The sequence below is a fragment of the Akebia trifoliata genome, chromosome 12 (assembly GCF_017979445.1).
Source record: "Akebia trifoliata isolate Shusen 1 chromosome 12, ASM1797944v1, whole genome shotgun sequence".
Lineage (NCBI taxonomy): Eukaryota > Viridiplantae > Streptophyta > Magnoliopsida > Ranunculales > Lardizabalaceae > Akebia > Akebia trifoliata.
The window spans coordinates 19,495,603-19,517,934 of NC_141386.1; the positions used below are offsets into that span (position 1 = coordinate 19,495,603).

The window sequence follows — 22,332 nt, forward strand, 5'->3', positions numbered from 1 at the left end:
ATAGTGTGGAGACAAGGTTTAATCGGCCAATAAGAAATGATGACTTTGGTAACACTATCTCAGGTCGACCGTTGGGGAAAGAACAAGTGTTTACTCTAGATGAAATGTCATAGAAATAAGCAAATCGATACATGCTCTTCAACTCTGAAACACTTGTCCCATACTTTGAGTAAAAATGCATATTTATTTTAATTTTTACCATGCGTGTTGAATTTAATATATCCATAGTTAATCATATTTCTTGAACTCAAACATATACAAAAAACACAAGAATGAACTTAAGCAGCAGCATCGTCAGGTCAGTTGTTTTGAAATTGATAGGCTTCATGCCAAAGAATTTGATGATTGGCTTTTTAACAAGTCTTTTCATTAAGAGAATTTTGTACTTTCAGATGAAGTTAAGAAATTAGCAAAGGGTCCTGATCATGTTGTAAAAAGATTCAACACGTATATTATTAATGGATTCAGATTTCGCATAAAAGATAGTAAAAGTAAGAGAAAAACTCAAAACAGTGGAGTTATCGTAGTTGCAAATACATTAAGTTTCGCAAGTGTTAGTGATAAAAACCCAATTCAAGGAGACATTACCTATTATGGTGTATTGACTGATATCATTGAGCTTAATTATTATGGATGGAAACGTGTTGTATTGTTTAAGTGTGAGTAGATTGATGTTAGAAGAGGAATAAAAAAAGATGACTTGGGGTTTACGCTCGTGAATTTTACATACTTATCCAATACTGGAGCAAATGTTTATGATGAACCATTTGTACTAGCATCTCAAGCCACATAAGTATTCTACGTCAAGGACTCCTCAGATTCAAATTGGTATACTACTGTACAGTCAAAACCAACAGTAGAGGATATCGATGATTACTTGCAAAGCTTGCCTTGTAATGATCGAAGTATGGTAGATACTTTGATCGCCTCTGATGATAATGTAACATGAGATAGGTCAGATATGCCAGGAATAACGATTAATGGACCTCTAATTATCACGACACCTGTAACTGCCACAAATGAAATTAGGGAAGATGACATTGACGAGTCAGATTTCAATAGTATTGATGGGGATGAGTTGGAGTCCAGTGATGTTGTTTGAAATTATTCATGGACAATGATGCAATTCCAAGTTTAATGTATAATTTGAGATAGATTTGGTAATTAATAATTCAAAAAACTCATTAGTAAATATTTGAATTAACCTCCATTATCATTAACTTAATAACATTTCATATAAGTTTTCAAAATAACTAATCATTTTCTTGATCTGTATTATAGGATACAAAATCATGATTCAGAACCTCCCTAACATGGGGATAAGACGATACATTTGGGGCCCACGCAGATAGACATGACTGCCCCTTCCGATCAGGCATCTGATTCAACATCTAGTAAGATGGCATGCCCAATTGTTTTTAAGATTTTGCTCGCATATATGTACATGTAAGATAATTGAATGATAATTAATTTTTTGTATATGATTTTCTACAGGATCTACCAAGATGCGTAAAAAACGTGTATGGGGCAATACACGTCTTGAATCACTTTGGAATATTGGCCCACAGGATTTAAAAACACGTGTTCGAAAAAACAACTACAAACAACCTATTGGCAATGGGGCCCAGTTACTTGGCCAGTTCTTAGGTACCACGGTACGAAAGCCACGGTTCTTATCTTTCATGTATTCAGATTGGAGGCGAGTGCCGGTTGAAGCTAAAGAAAATATTTGGCAGATTGTTCAGGTAATCTAAAAAATAAATCAATTAAACTACATTGACTGTTTATATTTATCTAGAAATTTTACTCCTATGCTTTTTTAAATTTGATGTAGGGGGTTTTTGATATCAATGCCGACTTGAAGGGTTGAGTTCTTGAATCCTTCAATCAAAAATGGGAAGACCGCAAATCTCTTTGAAAAAAAAATACTATTTAGACTTTGTGGGTGCTCCAGATGAGGCAAAAAAGAACCTCCCACCTTTCATGGATTAAGTGGAGTGGGATTGGCTTGTTCAATTTTGGGAAATCAAAGTTGGTAAGGTATGAGTACCAACCATAGTTACATATAAATTCATTTAATTAACTGTTGGTAAGATTTGAATATTATCTAATTTTTTGTGGTTTACTTTGTAGATGCTTGAAATTAAAAACAAATCCAATTGTAAGAATAAAAAATGCATCACACATCTGGCACAAAGAGCTTTGCAAGAAAATTCAAGGAGGAAGTAAAATCAAATAACCATTGAGCCTATTTAGTACATGATTGCAATAATATTTATTGACTTGTTATGCTTTACTTGTTAATAGACAGAAAAGAATAATGGGATGGAGTCATCCCAGATGCAAATGTTCATAGTAACCCACACAAGAAAGGACCAGACCTTTATAGATGCAGAGACAGCGAGAGTTGTTGTAAGTATATTACTTCCAATGCCTATTTTATTAGAAAAGCTTATGTATCAAAATTTTCTATCTTATAAAAATGTTTTTAAGTTACAATAATTTTTGTCCTTTTTTTTTTTTTTTTTCTAAATCATGTTACTAATGATTGTATTTAATTTATTTTAGGATGAGATAAGACAAAAAGAGAATGAGTCCCAACTGTCAGATAGTTTCCAAAGCAACACAGGTAGGAACGACATCTTTTCCCAAGTCATGGGAGAAGATGGCCATGGTCGTGTCAGGCAGATGGGGATGGGAGTGAGACCTTCAGCATTTTTTGGACCCCAACCTACTCGTCAAGAATGTATCTCATAAGTCGTTGAGGCAAATCGTCGTGCTAATGAGGCATGCCGAGAAGCCGCTGCAACACGCCGACAGATGATTGAATTTCAGACAAATGTGTCGATGCAATTCGAAGCATTGATGTCATTTATGAGTCAGCAACTTGGTCGTACCGTAATATGGCTCAAGTACTTCGAGGTACACAGGTAATAACTTGTTATTCTGCCTTCTTAAACAAAAAAATTTTAATTGCATTTTCTTGTACTAATACTTAAAATAATATTGTTTGTAGGCTTCCAATGGTAGCGATTCACAAACCTCTGTTGAGCAGTAATAGTTTGATCTACAAGCTTTTTTGACAATGATCGGTGATCAATTTTTTGTTTTGTAAGTTTCATTACTAGTAACAATTTGATCAACAATACCTTCTTTTAATTAGAGATCAATGATCAATATTTTATTTTCTAAGTTCTGTTAATAGTAATAGTTGGATTCACAAACTTTTGTTTATCAGGTAGGAATAATCAACTTTTTGTACTATAAATTAGACAAAAACTTGGTCTTCAATGTGTATATTGTGTCTTATATATATGGTTTGATATCTAACACTTATTAGGTAAAACCTTTTTAACTCCGCCAATGTAAAATTAACGTTTTACATTGCCGGTCCCAAGCCCAGATAAAGAAGGAGGGAGAAGGTATGCCATGGAGGGTTGTTTGAATCTCAAGGAGGTCCAATAATTCTTGCTCAGGTAAACCGATCAATTGTCTAAGTTATCTATTCTTCTATTTCCTTGTTTTCAAGAAATGGGGTTGTGAATCTTTTACTTGATTAAAGTTAATTCTCTATTTAGTTTGGCAATTTTTCATTGACATGTTGATGGGTGCAGATAGAGAATGGAGTATGAGATAGGTGCTCCTGGTTGAGCTTATACTGAATTTGCTGTAGAGATGGCAATGGATCTTGGCACTAGAGTCCCATAGGTTATGTGCAACAAGATGATGCACCTGATCCGATCGTAAGTGATTGTTCACTTTGTTGACGATTTTCATTCACTTTTTCTTGTCATTTTCCTATAACTATGATCATTCTTGGTGATTTTCATGTGATGTGTTTCCTGACTTTCTTAGTGGAGTTTACTACTCACCAATATGCTTGGGTGGTTTGTGTGCTTTTTTGTTTTCTTTGTATCCTAGGTTAAGGGATGGCTAGGCAAAATGACACCCTTAGACAAGTCGATGCTTAGACAAAGCCTTACTGATTTTTCTAGGCATTGCTTATGAAAGAACTAAAGAATAAGTATAATATGATAAAATGTAAGGTAAAATAGCATATTTCCATTGGCTATGTTTGATATTAGTAGTAAAAATTATCAATTATTTATTTCTAGATTTGATTGTTCTCACGGCAAGCATGTTCTTTATGTTTTTTGATTTTTTTTTTTGCTTCTAGAGTTAATCCCAAATTCCTGGTTGCTGTTATAAGCTTCGGCCTTAAGTTGGAGTTACTTTAATGTTAAATCTAAAGTGTTCTTTGTTTTGCTAGACTTTATCTTAAGTTTAGTTACTCACCTTTATTATGTTTCGAAAAAGAAAGCTCTAAAATATTCAGTGTCTGTTACTCCAACACAAAACACTCAATTTTGGGTAAATTGTCCATATGTTCTACTATAATCTTTCCACAGACCTATTTCCTAGTTGCCTAACCTCCAGTTCGATAAAGCCACTCTCAGTATTGCAGTTGTGTTATAAAAATTTCACTTTAGTTTGATGGGTACGCTTAGGTCTCATTAACTTCAAAGTGTTGTCCACTTTAGCCATCCAACGACAATTTTCCTACCCTTACCAAAATAATAAAAATGTTCATGTTGGGTGTTTTGTGGCTATCAATATTTACTAACAAATCATACCATAAGTTTCCATACTAAAGTTGTGTTGTGCATATTTTTTCGTAGTCCCGATTTTGAAATCCTTAGTTTCTATGGTTTACCATCATGGTTTTAGTTCTGATGTTGAACTATCAATTATTCATGATTCTAAGCTAGCTTGTTTCTCTGTTGTTCCAGATCCGTTTGGAGTCTATTGAATCGGTTAATAAGATATTAGAAGAAGCCAATAAGCGCATTCAACCCTCTGGAACTGGTATGATAGTGTTGCATTCTGTTAATGTGGTTCTATAAGATTTTATCTGAATGCTCATTTACTTGACTGACATAACCACTACTGGTTGACATGATTATGAAATTTGGTTATTTGTTTATTATTACTGCTTGTCTTTTGATATTGTCTTTGTAGTGGAGTTATTTGTTTCCCTTAGAGGTCGTCTATATGATAGTAACAAAAACTTAGTGATGGCAACTTTGTCTACTATTGGTGGAATTGCATTTGCAATGGGCCCGATGGTTGAAAAATCGAGCAAGGTTTACAAATTAACTTTCAAGAAAGATTTACTATTTTTTCTTAAAGTTTCAATCATTGTGTTTTGGTGGCTTGAACAAAAGTGAGGCTTGGTGTCTTGTAGGGAATTTTGTCAAGCATTTTGAAATGCCTTGGTGACAACAAGAAGCACATGTGAGAATGCACTTTGCAGACTTTAGATTCATGGGTTGCAACTGTTCATATTGATAAGATGGTAACTGTTGACTTGTTAGTTTTGGAATGCTTTTTTTTTTTGACAATTACTCAAATTTCATGGAATTGCTTGGGGTTTGTAGGTCCTGTACATTACAGCTGCATATTAGCTCATTTAAATGAGGAGAAGGGTGGGTTGCATATTAGCTCATTTGATGTCTTGGGTGGGCCAACAGAGATGTAGAGGACAAAGAAAGAGGGTTATTGAAAGCGCCCTCGATCCGCGGGGTGCGCGGATCCGCTTTTGACCCTTGAGGTTTGGGAGTCGCCACCTAGTTATTGTGGTCTAGGAACCAAATTGACCCTACAATGGATAAAAAGAACTAATCTACTATAGAAATCTGAATCCGGGGATCATGTTACGGGGTTGGAAGGTGTTAGGCACCAACCCCGCCCGGCCAATGCCGGTCTCTACTTATCCCAAATAGATCTACATTGCTAATGATAAAATCTAGATTAAAAAAATAATAAAAAACCTTACCTTCGATCTGCAAAAGTGTTATTCCCTCAGATCTGGTTAGAATGGCTCCTTGTACCGTACTCCTTACTTTGTTCTGTCTCCGGATCTGATTTCTGATCTCCGAGGCAAGGTATCTCCTTCTTGGATCTGGATGCTTTGAATTTGTTGTAGATTTTTGGGGTGTTTTTGAAAGGTTTCTAGATGTTTTTTAGGCTAAAATCGGAGTAGGGGTGTTAGGGAAGGAGTTGGGACTCCAAAATTAGGGTTTTGGGGAGGTTGTGGAGGCTTCTTCACCTACTTTTTCCAGGGTTTTTTCTTTGATACGAAAATAGGGTGTGGAGGCTCCTATTTATAAAGTTTTTAGAAGCATTTAGGGTTTGATTAGGGTTTCTTTTTAGGGTTTCAATTAGGGTTTTGACTTAGTCTTTAGGGTTTTAGGGTTTTGACTTTAGTCTTATGAGATTGACTTGATTAGTTTTAGATTAGGGTTTGGATTTAGGGTTTTGACCTTAGTCTTATGAGATTGACTTGATTAGTTTAGATTAGGGTTTTGATTTAGGGTTTTGACCTTAGTCTTATGAGATTGACTCGATTAGTACCTTGACTTCAGTCTTGCTTGATTGACTTTAATTTTGACTTCAGTCTCACTTGATTGACTTTAATACCTTGACTTCAGTCTTGCTTGATTTACTTTTAATTTTTGGAGAACCCCCTTCTATTATATCTTTAATTCATTGAACCCCCAAATGGAGGGGTCCTTAAAGAAATATCCCACGAACCCTCAACAATTTTGCCTGAGAGTCCAATTAATCGATTTTTAGGTTCAACTTTTTAAATTAATTTCATTAATGTTTCACTTTAATTATTTAATGTTTTATTTATTAATTTCGAATTTTTTAATTATGAAAATTGTGAAATTACCGTTTTGCCCTCGGAGAGGATTTTTTACGTTTTAAGTCATTTTTCAATGTTTCAGGATGTTTTGGAATCAGTTTTTCGTAAGGAATTCAATGGGAATGTTGGTTTTTGTCATTTATGAAGTTTTTTATATGAAATGATCGTGAACTTTATGAGGGGTATTTTCGTAATTTTGTCAAATGTTGTGAAAATTGGCGAAGTGGTTTACTTGGTTTCGATTTGTTGTTTTTCCTAAGCGTAATGTAGGCTCTAAGGTTGTTTTGAGGTTAGGGGTATTTTGGTAATTTAATCATTTTTTGTGATTTTTATCGTGAAGCTTCTTTTTGGTTTGCAAGATGATGATTTCTATGTTTCTGAGGTCGTATTTTCCTAGCGTAGCGTGGTTTCTAAGTTTTGTCAGTTCGAGATACCTCATCCGGATTTCTGAAACATATCTGGTAACAAAATAAAGCATTGGAATAGACATCCATCATTGGGAACCTTTGCGATCGGGTTGACGACTTGATTAATCAGGCGGATGCAAAAATGGGGTGTCTACAGTTATTTTTTCACCTTTGAATTTGAATTTTAAATTTGGGAGCTTGGTGGCAGTTGAGTAGTCATCCAAAATTTGCAAGCATCTTGGCCTACATGAAATTTTTTGAAGAATAGGGAATAAAGTTTTATGGCTCACATATTAAGTCATAATTATTTCTTTATACTATCACCATATAAATCATATTTCCATACAACAGCAACAAAACCCTTAAACAAAAACAACAACCACAACAGAGCCCTTAATTACCCAAATACACACAACACATCAACCACCACCCCAACAACAACAACAACAAAGCCTTATGCCTTGGATGCATAATAGAACTGACATAGGCAACAACAATCTATTGCAACCTTCAATGTTCATGTGAAGCATGGGGTGGCACTAACTCCAAGCGACTTTGGATATAATGATGTTAATCTCACTACCAATAACTTCTCGCCAACGATGATCTGTATTGGCCTTGAGAGAAGCACATAGGTTCCTCGTCATTTTCTAGTAAATGAGGGTGTTTAGTGGCCGCCAACACATTCTTTTTAAAGATCCCAAGCTTGGATCGAGTGACCATAGGGTGAATAGGAAGGCTATCTTTATGAGGATGGTTGCTAGCTGTTTTGGGTGAGGGGGAATGAGAAGGTAGGCAGGTAATAGAGGGGTAGGGCGTTGGAAATATCAGAGGAGGCAAGGGTTGGTATAGCTTCAAGGAGGGATGATCATGGAGATGATGTGGATATCGTATGGTAAGGATATGAAGGCAAGGGCAGTAAGGATGGAAAAGTAATAGGAGGGGATGTCATGTCACACAAAGATAGGGTACTTTTAATGGCGACGAATGGAAACGAGTCCTCATTAAATGTCACGTGTCGTAATATGTGCAAGCGATTAGTAGGAATGTGGAGACACTTGTATCCTTTATGAGAGGGACTGTATCCTAGAAAAACACACAAGAGAGACCGGGGAAGAAGTTTATAGGAGTTTTAGGAACGTAGATGAGGGAAGCACACACCCAAAGGTTCACAAGGTGGTGTAGGTAGTAGCCATGCCAAAGAATACTTCAAGAGGAGACTTATTATCTAATAAAGGAGAAGGGAGGTGATTCACGAGATAGGAGGGCGTGGTGAAGGTGTCAACCCAATGTGTTAGAGGAACAGAGGCACCTATCATGAGAACAAGGCCGGTCTCAACAACGTGTTTATGATGGCGTTCAACAAGGCCATTTTGTTGGGGGGGGGGATAGAAAGAGAAGCGATGAGTGATTCCATACTTTTATTTTACGTTCAAACAAGTTTTCAATTTTAGTTTTGAAATAAAGAAACACTATAAGAGAATCAGATTTGCTCACAAGAGGAAATAGCCAAGTTGTATCTGCTAAATGCATTCATTAATAACAAATAATAGCTAAAACCATCTCGAGAAGGAACCGGAATCGGTCCTAAACATCGGTTATAATCAATTCTAAAGGACATGTAAAGACAGTTGGACTATACTAAAAATACAACGGATGACTCTTACTAGACTGACATGAACTACACAAATTTAGCTTTGTATTATGAACTAAGAGAATGGGCTGCAACGACGACTTTGACAATGCACATCCTTGGATGTTGTAGACACCCCATTTTTGCATCCGCCTGATTAATCAACTCGTCAACCCGATCGCAATGATTCCCAATGATGGATGTGTATTCCATTGCTTTATTTTGTTATCCGATATGTTTCAGAAATCCGGATGAGGTATCTCGAATTGACAAAACCTTAGAAACCACGCTACGTTAGGAAAATACGACCTCAGAAATATAGAAATCATCATCTTGCAGACCAAAAAGAAGTTTCACGATAAAAATCACTAAAAATTGACCAAATTACCAAAATACCCCTAACATCAAAATAACCCTAGAGCCTACGTTACGCTTAGGAAAACTCTCTCGAACACATAAAATAACAAATCGGAACCAAATAAATCATTTCGCCAATTTTAACAGAATTCGACAAAATTACGAAAATGCCCCTCATAAAGTTCATGACCATTTCACACAAAAAATTTCATAAATGACACAAACTAATATTTCCATTGAATTCCTTACGAAAAATCAATTCTAAAACATCCTAAAACATTAAAAACCGACTTAAAACGTGAAAAGTCCTCTCAGGGGGTAAAACGGTAATTTCACAAAGTTCATAATTAAAAAATTCGAAATTAATAAATAAAATATTAAATAATTAAAGTGAAACATTAATGAAATTAATTTAAAATTTTGAACGAAGAAATCGATCAATCGGGTTTTCAAGTAAAATTGTTGAGGGTTCGTGAGATATTTCTTTAAGGACCCCTCCATTTGGGGGTCCAAAGAATTAAAGATATTTTAGAGGGGGGTTCTCCAAAAATTAAAAGTCAATCAAGCAAGACTAAGGTCAAGGTATTAAATTCAATCAAGTGAGACTAAAGTCAAAATTAAAGTCAATTAAGCAAGATTGAAGTCAAGATATTAAAAGTCAATCAATTAAGACTAAAGTCAAAACATTAAAAGTCAATCAAATAAGACCAAAAGTCATAACAGAGTTCTAATTAAATAATAACTCAATCTAATAGAGTTCTAACTTAAAAACAATTCTACCTAAAACAATTCTAATTAAAACACAATTCTACCTAAAACAAGTCTAACTAAAACACAACTCTAATTAAAAGAACTCTAATAAAATACTAACTCTATCCAGATCAACCCCTAAAAACATCTATAAATAGAGGTGCTCACACCCTATTTTCGTATCAAATCATAAATCCTAAGAGAAGTAGGTCTAAAAGCCCCCCTAGCCTCCCATAAACCCTAGTTTTGGAGTCCCAACTCCTTACTTAACATCCCTCCTTCGATTTTAGCCTAGAAAACACCTAAAAGCACTTCGAAAATACCCCAAAACCCATAACAAACTCGAAGAATCCAGATCAAAAAAGGAGATACCTTGCCTCGGAGATCAGAAATCTAAATCCGGAGACAGAATGAAGCAAGGAATACGGTACAAGGAGCAATTTTTGTCGGATCTGAGGGAACAAGGTCTTTGCTATTGGAAAGGTATATTTTCTTATTCTTTTATTATCTAGGTTTTTTTAGCAATGTAACTTATTTGGGAAGTTAGTAGAGACCGGCTTTGGCCGGGCAGGGTTGGTGCCTAACACCTTCCTACCCCGTAACATGATCCACGAATTCAGTTTTTTCTTTTCTAGATTAGTTCTTTATCTATTTAGAGTCATTGATCGGTTCCTAGACCGTAATAACTAGGTGGCGACTCCCAAACCTCAAGGGTCAAAACCGGATCCGCGCACCCCGCGGATCGAGGGCGCTTTCAGTGACGACTCCACTGGGGACTATTGAGGATCAAACTTGAAAAACCCCAAGTATGGGAGCATTGCCAAGATGATCTAGTTTTTTTTATTATTTAATTCGATTTATTTTATTTATTTTTTTCTGTTTATTTATTTTGTGACTTGATTGTGGATGATTTTGGGTATTGCATTTTTTTCCCAATTAAGGATCACTTTTGATGACCCCTAAATAATGAAAGATTCAAATTGACCTATGAAAATGATGGAATGATGAAGGTTGGACAGAAATATTAAAACGTTTTTATAGAATATTTTAGTAAGAATTAAGTTCGGGAACCTATTAATAAAACTTAGATCTTCTCGATTAAATTAATTTAAAACCTGAGTTCACTCAATTTCGTTATAGGAAGCCTTAGATATCATCGATGCAAGTTCAATCTGTAAATCTAGAATTGTTGCTGAATTAAGGTTGGGACAGAAATGTTAAAACGTTTTTATAGAATATTCTAGTGAGAATTAAGTCTGGGCATCTATTAATAAAATGTAGATCTCATCGATTAGATTAATTTAGAATCTGATTTCACTCCATTTCGTTATCGGAAGCCTTAGATATCATCGATGCAAGTTCAATCTGTAAATCTGAAATTATTTCTGAATGAAGGTTGGGACAGTAATGTTAAAACGTTTTTACAGAATATTCTTATGAGAACTAAGTCTGAGCACCTATTAATAAAATATAGATCTCATCGATTAGATTAATTTAGAATCTGAGTTCACTCAATTTCGTTATCGGAAGCCTTAGATATCATCGATGCAAGTTCAATCTGTAAATCTGGAATTGTTTCTGAATGAAGGTTGGGACAGCAATGTTAAAACATTTTTACAGAATATTCTAGTGAGAACTAAGTCTGGGCACCTATTAATAAAATATAGATCTCATTGAGTAGATTAATTTAGAACTTGAGTTCACTCGATTTCGTTATCGGGAACCTTAGATATCATCGATGTAAGTTCATATTGTATTTTCCTAATTCACAGAAAATCCGAATTTATCTAATGTTGGCACAATTAATGTTCCTGAGAGTGAGCTCATCTCAACCATTGTTATTCTATCATCAATGTAACATCTATTGGAATCTCGATTTATTTTGGATCACCCAAAAGTGATCATTGATTGGACCTTAAAAATTATAAAAATTATGCCTATTGCAATGTTTGTTTGATCAATTATTATATGCCATGCTCATTAATTGATTTGCCATGATCTTGACAGATATATTTGTGATGTGTTTGCTTTTATCTTAATTTCGATGTGATGGGTTTTGTATTATTTTCTTGATCAATATTCATTTGATATCCATATGTGATGACATAATCTAGCCCATGGGCCCATGTGTTTGAAAAAGGCCCTAGGCACACCCCACCCTGTTTTGCACACACCACATGCACGTTTACTGTTTTGCACACTTACACATCCTATATAGCCAACGTGGCACTAGTGCGTGGCCCAATCTCTTCGGAGATGCGACGTCATTCATGAATACCACAACTTCATTCACGTACCTTAGGGTATATCAAACTGGGGCATCAATACCGTTTGATCAGGTGATTCTGAGAGATGTATTGATGCACCCAGGCTGAAGCGACCTGAGCCTTTTACCTATTGTGAGCCACACAGTCACATGTCCCGATTGCCAACGTAGTATTAATACGTGGTCGGTCCCCTCGTGGGATGCCAAACCATTTATGAAAGCTACAACTCTTGACTCGTACCCATAGGTATGTAAAAGATAATCTAAGTATATCAATTGCACTTCTTGTCAAAATCGGTGCCTAAGCAAGATCTTGCCCCGTTGTACCCTACTGTACGAGGGGGATAGACTACGTCTATTTTAGACGAGAGGTATTTAAGTGGGCCCTTGCTCAGCATTGTGCGCCACCTCTCAACTGGAGATCAAACTGGTTGTTTTTTGCTTCAGAAAAGTGAGTTGAGATTTTAGATTATCACCTATACGGTATATCAAACCAAGTCACCACGTATCGAGAGGTATATAGGTGTGCTTGGGCAAGGGTGGCTAGATAAAAATACATTGCACGTAGTAAACCTAAAGTCTAGAAGCCTTCCTATAGATCTCGACCCGAACTGACTATGGGTGTTCCCGGGTTGCTTTATTCAATCCAACCAACAGGTAGGTGGGCAGACCGATCCAGAATAATCAAACAAAACCAGTAATATAGGTCTGACCCAATCTGTGAAATGTACCGATTAATTTGAACCATTTAAACTGGTTGGCCCAATTGACAAATGGATCAAACTGATCAATACCAAATCAGTTGGACTAATTGGTTTCACTTTTAAAAATCCAGACCACTTTGTATAGAAAGATCGATCTTAGGATCAAATTAGTTTGTCTGATAAAAGGTTCAATCCCAATTAGGGGTAGACCCACGTTTAATCTTTCTCACTTTCTTGGTCACTATAAACTTATAGTGTATTTGGATTCAATATTTTCCACTGGACTTGGGCTATTCTATATCGAAACTTTAATCATGTGGTTAAGAGTCAAACTTTTAGAGTTAATGGTTAACCTTGATTTACTTCTAATCAGGTGATAATTGGTCCCTAAACGTTCTAAACCCTCATCTGTGTCATTTTAGGTCCTTTAAAAGAGTCATTTAGTCAAAGTACCAATGTTAAGTTCAAGTAGTCCATCCACCCAAAAGAACCTTCTCTCTTTGTAGATAATTGTCCCTGAGTTTTCTTTGAGTTTCAATCCAGTTTTTGTCAATCTTTAAATCCAGTTAGTTGTTTCAATTACGTTAGTCTTTATTCAACTTTCAAGTTTTAGTTGAGTTTGTCAGTCTATGTTTTTCAATTCCAATAAAATATAGAAGCTTTTGATTATCATGCGTGTAATAATGATTTGAGCATAATATCTAATATGAGGATTGACTTAGAGCTCACTAATCAAACTTGATAAATATTTGAATTAAAGAGTACACTCAAAAAGTACAAATGGGTACTACATTTTCCTTAGAAGAACATGAGAAGAATAATAAATTTACTTGAGAAATTCAACAATGTTCCTGCATGGTCTCGTGAGAATATATGGATAAATTGCACCAAAATAGATCAAATCCTAAAGTTGAAGGTGAACTTCAAAATAAAAGATTATCAAGAATGATGTAGTTGAAACCATCAACAAAGGTGTTAAGATCTACAAGAAGGGAATCATCATATTTTTCACTTAAGAAAGAAGAGTTCTCATTCGCGAAAGAATATAAGATTTTTTTCGAAGTTTGGAAAGGGTTGAACGAGTCAACGTCAAATACAAAGAAGTCAATCACAATCAACTTTGTAAAAGAAGACTGAAGATTTCTCTTTATCAGAAAAATACTGAAGATTATTCCTTCTCAGAAGAAGATTGAAGATTACTCATTCTCAAAAGAAGACCTTACTCGATAGAGCAATCAAGACATCAAGTTCTTAAAACCTTGGCCAAATCAAGTAGTATTTCACAAAAGGAGGCCTTCATTGGTCGAACCATTTTCCTGTCTTACCAAGAAAAATATAACCTTCTTTAGCCCCTCGTAGCCTTTAAAAAAAAAAAACCTCTTCTTTCTAAACCATGCCGACCAACCTTGGGAGGGAATCTTAGTATGAACTACGTTTTGACTTGATCCTAAAAGGAAAAAAAAATATTTGGGGTACGTAGGCAACTTGAGAAGTTACTTCAAGCCCGGTCATTAAAATAAAAATGTATTATCTTAAGGAAAGTGCCATCCAAAAGAAAAATCCCCTATTGAAATGTTCAAAAGAAAAGAATGCTAAACTAAGGGCATTAGAAAAAAGAATTAAAAAAAATGATAAAAAAAAATGCCAAACTAGGGGCATTTAGAAAAAAATCAAAATAATTGACAGAAAAGAGAGAATATCAAACTAGGGGCATTTTGGGAAGTTGAGCCTTATATCTTTTCTTTCTAAACCATGTCCTAAGCCCACCTATTAAGTCCTCCTGAATGCTTATTGACTCGGTTAAGGTGCAGGGAACCAAGAAGTTGTCGAGTTAGTTATTCAAGATCATCAAGAAAAAAAAGAAAAGCCCGCTAAGTCGAAAACCCGAAAAGGCGATTTAGGCAAAATTTAGGGCATAACTATAAAAAAGAAAGCCTGCTAGGTTGAAAACCTGAAAATGCGACCTAGGTAAAAATCAAGGCATCATTAGAAAAAGAAAAACGAAGTCCGCTAGATTGAAAACCTGAAGAGGCGATCTAGGCAAAAATTAGGGCATCATCAAATGGGAGGAAAGGTCCCATCAAGAAGAAAAATTCAGAAGGAAGCTTGTGCAGAAATTAGAAAATACATAACCATTCAAGCCACAATATTCCTTTTTTAGCCAAGAGCTCACATCCGATGAAGACAATGTTGAAGTCAAAAAAATCAGAAGTCATCTTGAACATTGTAGGATCTTCAAAAGTATGTTTACTTGTTCAAGTGTTCGCTAATGGAAGATGTAAAATCATCGACAACTTTGAAGAGAAAGATATTCTATTCTAATATTTATCAAGATTTTTTAAGTCTAGCTCAAGTATTTCTCAAAAATAATGATCAATTCTTTATTGTACATATGATAATCTTAAGAGTCTTAAATTTAAGAGAATGTCAGTTCTTCTATCTGTCATACATCAGAGTCCGTATTTTTCAAACGTAATCCATTCCATCAGTCTCGTAGTCAAGTCCCAGTTAAAGTCAGCCTTGAAACTAAGGGCATTTTTGAAGGTCATTTTAATTCCAAAGTTTTTATTCTTAATCACATGATAAAAAGAAAATCTTACAAAAACTTAAAAGTCTGGTGAAGTCCAATGACAATTATGAATTCAGATGCATGATAAGCCAATAAAGGCCCGATCTTTCAAACTTTACGCTCGATTAATAGGATTGTTTAAGTTCCTATAAATCTAAGCCCGATAAACGTGGCTTAGTAAGTTCGAGTCTGAGAAACGAGACTCCAACTTTTTGAATCATAGAATGAATAGGATTTTTGAAGTGCCTACAAACCTAAGTTCGAGTCCAAGAAATGAGACTCCAACTTTTTGAATCATAGAATGAATAGGCTTTTTGAAGTGCCTACTCCAACTTTTTGAATCATAGAATGAATAGGCTTTTTGAAGTGCCTACAAACTTAAGTTCGAGTCCGAGAAACGAGACTCCAACTTTTTGAATTATAGAATAAATAGGCTTTTTTAAAGTGCCTATAAACCTAAGTTCGAGTCTGAGAAACGAGACTCCAACTTTTTGAATCATAGAATGAATAGGCTTTTTGAAGTGCCTATAAACCTAAGTTCGAGTCCGAGAAATGAGACTCCAACTTTTTGAATCATAGAATGAATAGGCTTTTTGAAGTGCCTACAAACTTAAGTTCGAGTCCGAGAAACGAGACTCCAACTTTTTGAATCATAGAATGAATAGGCTTTTTGAAGTGCCTATAAACCTAAGTTCGAGTCCGAGAAACGAGACTCCAACTTTTTGAATCATAGAATAAATAGGTTTTTTGAAGTGCCTATAAATCTTAGTTCGAGTCCGAGAAACGAGACTCCAATTTTAATAAGATTGTTTAAGTTCCTGTAAACCTTAGTCAGAGTCCAAGAAACGAGACTCCAACTTTGTTTGAATCATATCAAACTAACAGGATTGTTTAAGTTCTTTAGCCCGAGAAGCGTGGCTACAATTGGCTCGAGTCCGATATACGAGACTCAAACTTTTTCTAACTTCAAATAGGATTTAACGAAGTTCCTACAATGTTATGACTCAAATTACCTCATTATTCAACCTTGCCATGATTGCTTTCGTTGCATAATCACATTTCAATTTTGAAACATTATTGTCAGTGAGAGAAGATCTCTAGGACCTGACACATTTTTACTCAGTAAGCATCACACTTTTGCACACACGTGCACTTTTACATTAGTCAGGAGAATTTTCTAAAATTCGAGGATCTGACATCGTCAGTGAGAGTTCAAGTTCGAGGACCTGACAACCTTTTAGTTCAAGGAGAGTTTTACGGTCAAGGATCCGAACACCCTGACGAATTGCTAAATCAGGCTGCAAAATAAACTATCACTAGCTTTGACATTCGGATATCGCACTATCTAACGAAATAGATTTGCTATCTAGTTTGCTTCAACCCTCTGCCAAAGACGGGCATCTGTAGACACCCCATTTTTGCATCCGCCTGATTAATCAACTCGTCAACCCGATCGCAATGATTCCCAATGATGGATGTGTATTCCATTGCTTTATTTTGTTATCCGATATGTTTCAGAAATCCGGATGAGGTATCTCGAATTGACAAAACCTTAGAAACCACGCTACGTTAGGAAAATACGACCTCAGAAATATAGAAATCATCATCTTGCAGATCAAAAAAAAGTTTCACGATAAAAATCACTAAAAATTGATCAAATTACCAAAATACCCCTAATCTCAAAATAACCCTAGAGCCTACGTTACGCTTAGGAAAACTCTCTCGAACACATAAAATAACAAATCGGAATCAAATAAATCATTTCGCCAATTTTAACAGAATTCGACAAAATTACGAAAATGCCCCTCATAAAGTTCATGACCATTTCACACAAAAAATTTCATAAATGACACAAACTAATATTTCCATTGAATTCCTTACGAAAAATCAATTCTAAAACATCCTAGAACATTAAAAACCGACTTAAAACGTGAAAAGTCCTCTCCTAGGGGCAAAACGGTAATTTCACAAGTTCATAATTAAAAAATTCGAAATTAATAAATAAAACATTAAATAATTAAAGTGAAACATTAATGAAATTAATTTAAAATTTTGAACGAAGAAATCGATCAATCGGATTTTCAAGTAAAATTGTTGAGGGTTCGTGAGATATTTCTTTAAGGACCCCTCCATTTGGGGGTCCAAAGAATTAAAGATATTTTAGAGGGGGGTTCTCCAAAAATTAAAAGTCAATCAAGCAAGACTAAGGTCAAGGTATTAAAGTCAATCAAGTGAGACTAAAGTCAAAATTAAAGTCAATTAAGCAAGACTGAAGTCAAGATATTAAAAGTCAATCAATTAAGACTAAAGTCAAAACATTAAAAGTCAATCAAATAAGACCAAAAGTCATAATAGAGTTCTAATTAAATAATAACTCAATCTAATAGAGTTCTAACTTAAAAACAATTCTACCTAAAACAATTCTAATTAAAACACAATTCTACCTAAAACAAGTCTAACTAAAACACAACTCTAATTAAAAGAACTCTAATTAAATAAACTCTATCCAAATCAACCCCTAAAAACATCTATAAATAGAGGTGCTCACACCCTATTTTCGTATCAAATCATAAATCCTAAGAGAAGTAGGTCTAAAAGCCCCCTAGCCTCCCATAAACCCTAGTTTTGGAGTCCCAACTCCTTACTTAACATCCCTCCTTCGATTTTAGCTTAGAAAACACCTAAAAGCACTTCGAAAACACCCCAAAACCCATAACAAACTCGAAGAATCCAGATCAAAAAAGGAGATACCTTGCCTCGGAGATCAGAAATCTAAATCCGGAGATAGAACGAACCAAGGAATACGGTACAAGGAGCAGTTTTTGTTGGATCTGAGGGAACAAGGTCTTTGCTATCGGAAAGGTATATTTTCTTATTTTTTTATTATCTAGGTTTTTTTAGCAATGTAACTTATTTGGAAAGTTAGTAGAGACCGGCTTTGGCCGGGTAGGGTTGGTGCCTAACACCTTCCAACCCCATAACATGATCCCCGAATTCAGTTTTTTCTGTTCTAGATTAGTTCTTTATCTATTTAGAGTCATTGATCGGTTCCTAGACCGTAATAACTAGGTGGCGACTCCCAAACCTCAAGGGTCAAAATCGGATCCGCGCACCCCGCGGATCGAGGGCGCTTTCAGATGTCCTAGACAACGATGCCAAGTATCCAACGAGGCACGTTCACCAACAAAACTTGAAGGAGATGAGGATGAAACAAGAATATCATGACACGATTCCAAGCAATAATTGCCATTTTTATTTGGTCTGTGTAGAAGAACTTTCCCCATGTGATAATCCTTGATAACAAAAAAATGAGGGTGAAATTCAAAGAAGGCATCATTGTCATGAGTAAAATTTGAAACAGATAATAGATTAGTCGTGATCTTGGGAACATGCAAAAGGTCTTTAAGTACAAACTTGTGAGGAGAAGTGGATAGTGTGGACATACAAATGTGGGAGATTAGGAGACCAGAACCATTACCAATACGAAGTTGATCAGGTCTTTTGTATTTGGATTGAAGATGTAGATTCCTTAAGTCGGCGGTCACATGATTAGGATCACCATTGTCAAGGTACCAATTGGGATCGTAGGACATGGTGGATGTTGCAAATAAGCAATGGCAGTAGGTGACAGAGTCGAGTTTCCATGGGCTCAATCAAAGTGAAACCAACATTTTCTTTGTGTCTGTGTTTGTATGCATTTATTTGTCTGTGTGAGTGTGGTGCATGGATGTCTGCATATATAGGTCTAGAATGCCAAAACAATGTTTCTGTTCGTCTCCATACTACTGGATTTCAATGCTTAATTTGTCCATCTTTCATGATGTGCATTAGCTCTATTAAACTCTTTCATGAATTTATAAAATCAGAATTTTAAATCATTAGTCCACTTGTTTCCATGTGGGAAGTTTGAATATTTCTCATTTTTTATGTTACATTCTCATCCTACATGTGTTTGTAAACAGATGGAATTGACAAGCAACAGATGAAATATTTCTCATTTCTCCGTTCAATGTAGTTGCTTGGCAAGGCAATTACGTGCCATATAAGGTGGGAATTTATATTAATTCCTCCATCCTGATTTTGTAGATAAATACAATTTTCTTGGAATTGTTGGCTCTTCTTCTATGAAATTATTAACAAGTGACTGTTACTAAAATTTTGAAATTACCTTGGGTCATGTACCTTGCAGTATGATCTAAGTAAGTTCTACCCATTTAATACTGTTCTGATGGATCATGGTGACCCTTCAATAAATACTGGTAAGTGTGTTTCAACCTCTCAACATATTTTTATTAGATAACATAAAAGCAAATAATCTTTGTGTTCATATACACTTCTTGTTTAAGTTGTATTGTTTTTTTTCTAACTGAATGGCAGTATTGATGGCGCCATCTGAGAAGCCTGGTGTTGCATTGCATGATTTTTTCATTTTCCCACCTTGATGGTTGGTTGCTGAGCATACATTTTGTCTTCCATATTACCATCGCAATTGAAGATAAATTAACAATGTGGACTAGGATTTGTTTAGGAGAAAACCAAGAGCTATAGCGATGCACTAATGAAAGATAAGAAACAATGTGAATTAGGATTTTCTATGGCTTTTTTGTTTATGAAACATAAGCTTATTTCTAATGTGAATTGCTTTCTCTTCGTGTCATTTTCCAGGTCTAACCTCCTAAGATTAACAATGTCCAGCGGCTATGAGTTGCATAGCTGCTTCACATACTCCATGCTACTTTTATTCCTTAGTACAGCTGGATTTTGGGTAACAATTTATGTTGTAATTTGTTTGTCATGTTTTGAGATATATTAATTCCAATGCCTCAATCATGTTTTAACTCCTCACTTCGATCTCTCTTTCTCTCTGTCTCAATTTTTTGGAATCGATCGATCATTTTTGGTGAATGATTAATTACAGGCACCACCACCACCACAAAGGAAACGCAAACCCCATCGCTTTCCTCCAGGAACAGTGGCTCTTCGTGAGATTCAACATTTTTAGAAAAACTGGAAGCTTCTCATACCAGTAGCCCCTTTCATCAGAATTGTGAGTTTTAAGCTTATTTGGAATCCAAAACCAGAACTATTTGTAGAATAATCTAATTAGAGAGTTCGATCTATCATTTTAGGGTTTATATCAATTACTAGGTGTTAATCACGCTTGAACTATGACTTATAGTCTTAATTTAAGCTAGAGCAAGTCAAATTACTTAAGACCAGATAGAACCCCAAAATGCTTTGCAATGTTAACTTAGGATTCATATTTAGCAATCTTTTAAGTAAAATTTCAAATTAGGATTGTCTTGTCTTGTGCCACTCTTGCATCAATGGTCAATGGAAATAGCATTATAACTTATGCTTGAATCTTGCAAGATTCTTATCTCCTTGAAGAAAATTTCAACCTTTTGGAAGTTATTCATGTCTGGTGCGTGAAAAATAGAGCAACTGTTTTTCTCGCCAAATTTTGTAATACATTTTATTTTTCTCTTTTAGATTCTCCCTCTTTCTTGTGCCCCTTTCAAGGTGTCCTTGTTGTAGATGCTAGTAATTGTAAATATTGTCTTATTCCCACCTAACCAGAGTTCAGCTGCCCCCCCTCCCAGCTCTATCCAAACCCCCTCCTCATTGTTGTTTTCTGATTTTGATCCCTCTTGAGATGGCTCAGTTATGGTTTGCACCATGGGTTTCAACTTAAGTTGGTAATGTTGAACCACTAGTAGATTTTGCAGCATGAGTTCTAGTGAAAGGGGGATGACCATGTAACTTTCAGCAAACTGCTAATATGATTTGGATCTCTGCCATGGTAAATTCAAATATTTTCCAGATGTCCTACATTTTTCCAAAATTAATTTTTTGGTCCTTGTTCACGATCCTGACAACACTTGGTACCATCCGAACATGGGCTGATATTTCTGAAACATAAGTATGGCAATCAAGACCCATAAGAGCAATCGATGGTCGGTATAGAAATCCATGAAATCGACAAAAAAAATCTTGATTAATTGTGTGCTACCTAAGCAACATAGTCTTGGTTAGGAAAAAGGGGGAAAAAAATAACTTCTGTTTAGAGAAGATTGATTCTCAAACCTTGATCTTTACTTGAAGCTTTGATTTTGACTAATCATGGCTTTGATTCCATTATATAGCTTGCTATTGCTACTGCGTTTTTATTTTAGGTTAGACATATGTTGCATTCGTAGTTCTTTGGAAAATATATGGGCATTTATCATTTCTTAGAGGTATATCCGTTGAATGTATATGTAGCATCTTAATATGCTTTATATTCGAGTATAATTTGTAGTGTTCGGTGAATTCTACAAGTTTAGTTTTGCATTCAAAAGCCATATGACAACATTTCATTATCTGCACAAAAACCTCCAAATTTTTTAATTTTTTTTGTTGGAATTATTGATTGGATGTAGGTAGATGCTATAGCTATACCTCGTTAAAATGTACATAGACACATGTTACATTCAATGGGGTGACCATTTTTGTAGGCGGCTGAAGATTATTTGGTTCAGATGTTTGAAGATGCATTGCTTTGTACTATTCATGTGAAGCGTACTACACTTAGTAAGTTGAAACTCTGTTCTATGCATGCTCTTTTTTGTTTGAGTTTTCAATGGACGTAGGTAGGAGGATATAAGTTAAATGTAATATATATATATATATATTTTTTTTTCTAAAAATTTATCTATTGCAGTGGATATTTATATCCGCTGCTATATGTAGTATATTTTATTAATTAAAAACTGATATACTGCCGCAGATAGTAAAATTCGTCACTATATGTACTATATTTTTTTAATTAAAAACTGATTTATTGCAGCGGATATTAAGTTCCGCCACTGTAGGAAGCGAATCTATTGCAGCGGATATTAATATCAGCTGCTATAGGTAGAATATTCTATTCATTAAAAATCGACATATTGCAGCA

General features: G+C 35.2%; 2 long non-coding RNA genes across 2 annotated transcripts; both read left to right on the forward strand.

Annotated features, from left to right (window-relative positions):
* The first annotated feature begins 2,132 nt into the window (after positions 1 to 2,132).
* Positions 2,133 to 3,159, forward strand: LOC147389029 (uncharacterized). The gene is made up of 4 exons (XR_015170415.1): positions 2,133 to 2,225; positions 2,308 to 2,412; positions 2,569 to 2,930; positions 3,017 to 3,159. It is a non-coding gene; the product is annotated as an uncharacterized LOC147389029 (long non-coding RNA).
* Positions 3,160 to 19,355: 16,196 nt separating this feature from the next.
* LOC147389030 (uncharacterized) lies at positions 19,356 to 20,349 on the forward strand. The gene is made up of 3 exons (XR_015171018.1): positions 19,356 to 19,442; positions 19,585 to 19,654; positions 20,314 to 20,349. It is a non-coding gene; the product is annotated as an uncharacterized LOC147389030 (long non-coding RNA).
* The last annotated feature ends 1,983 nt before the right edge of the window (positions 20,350 to 22,332 follow it).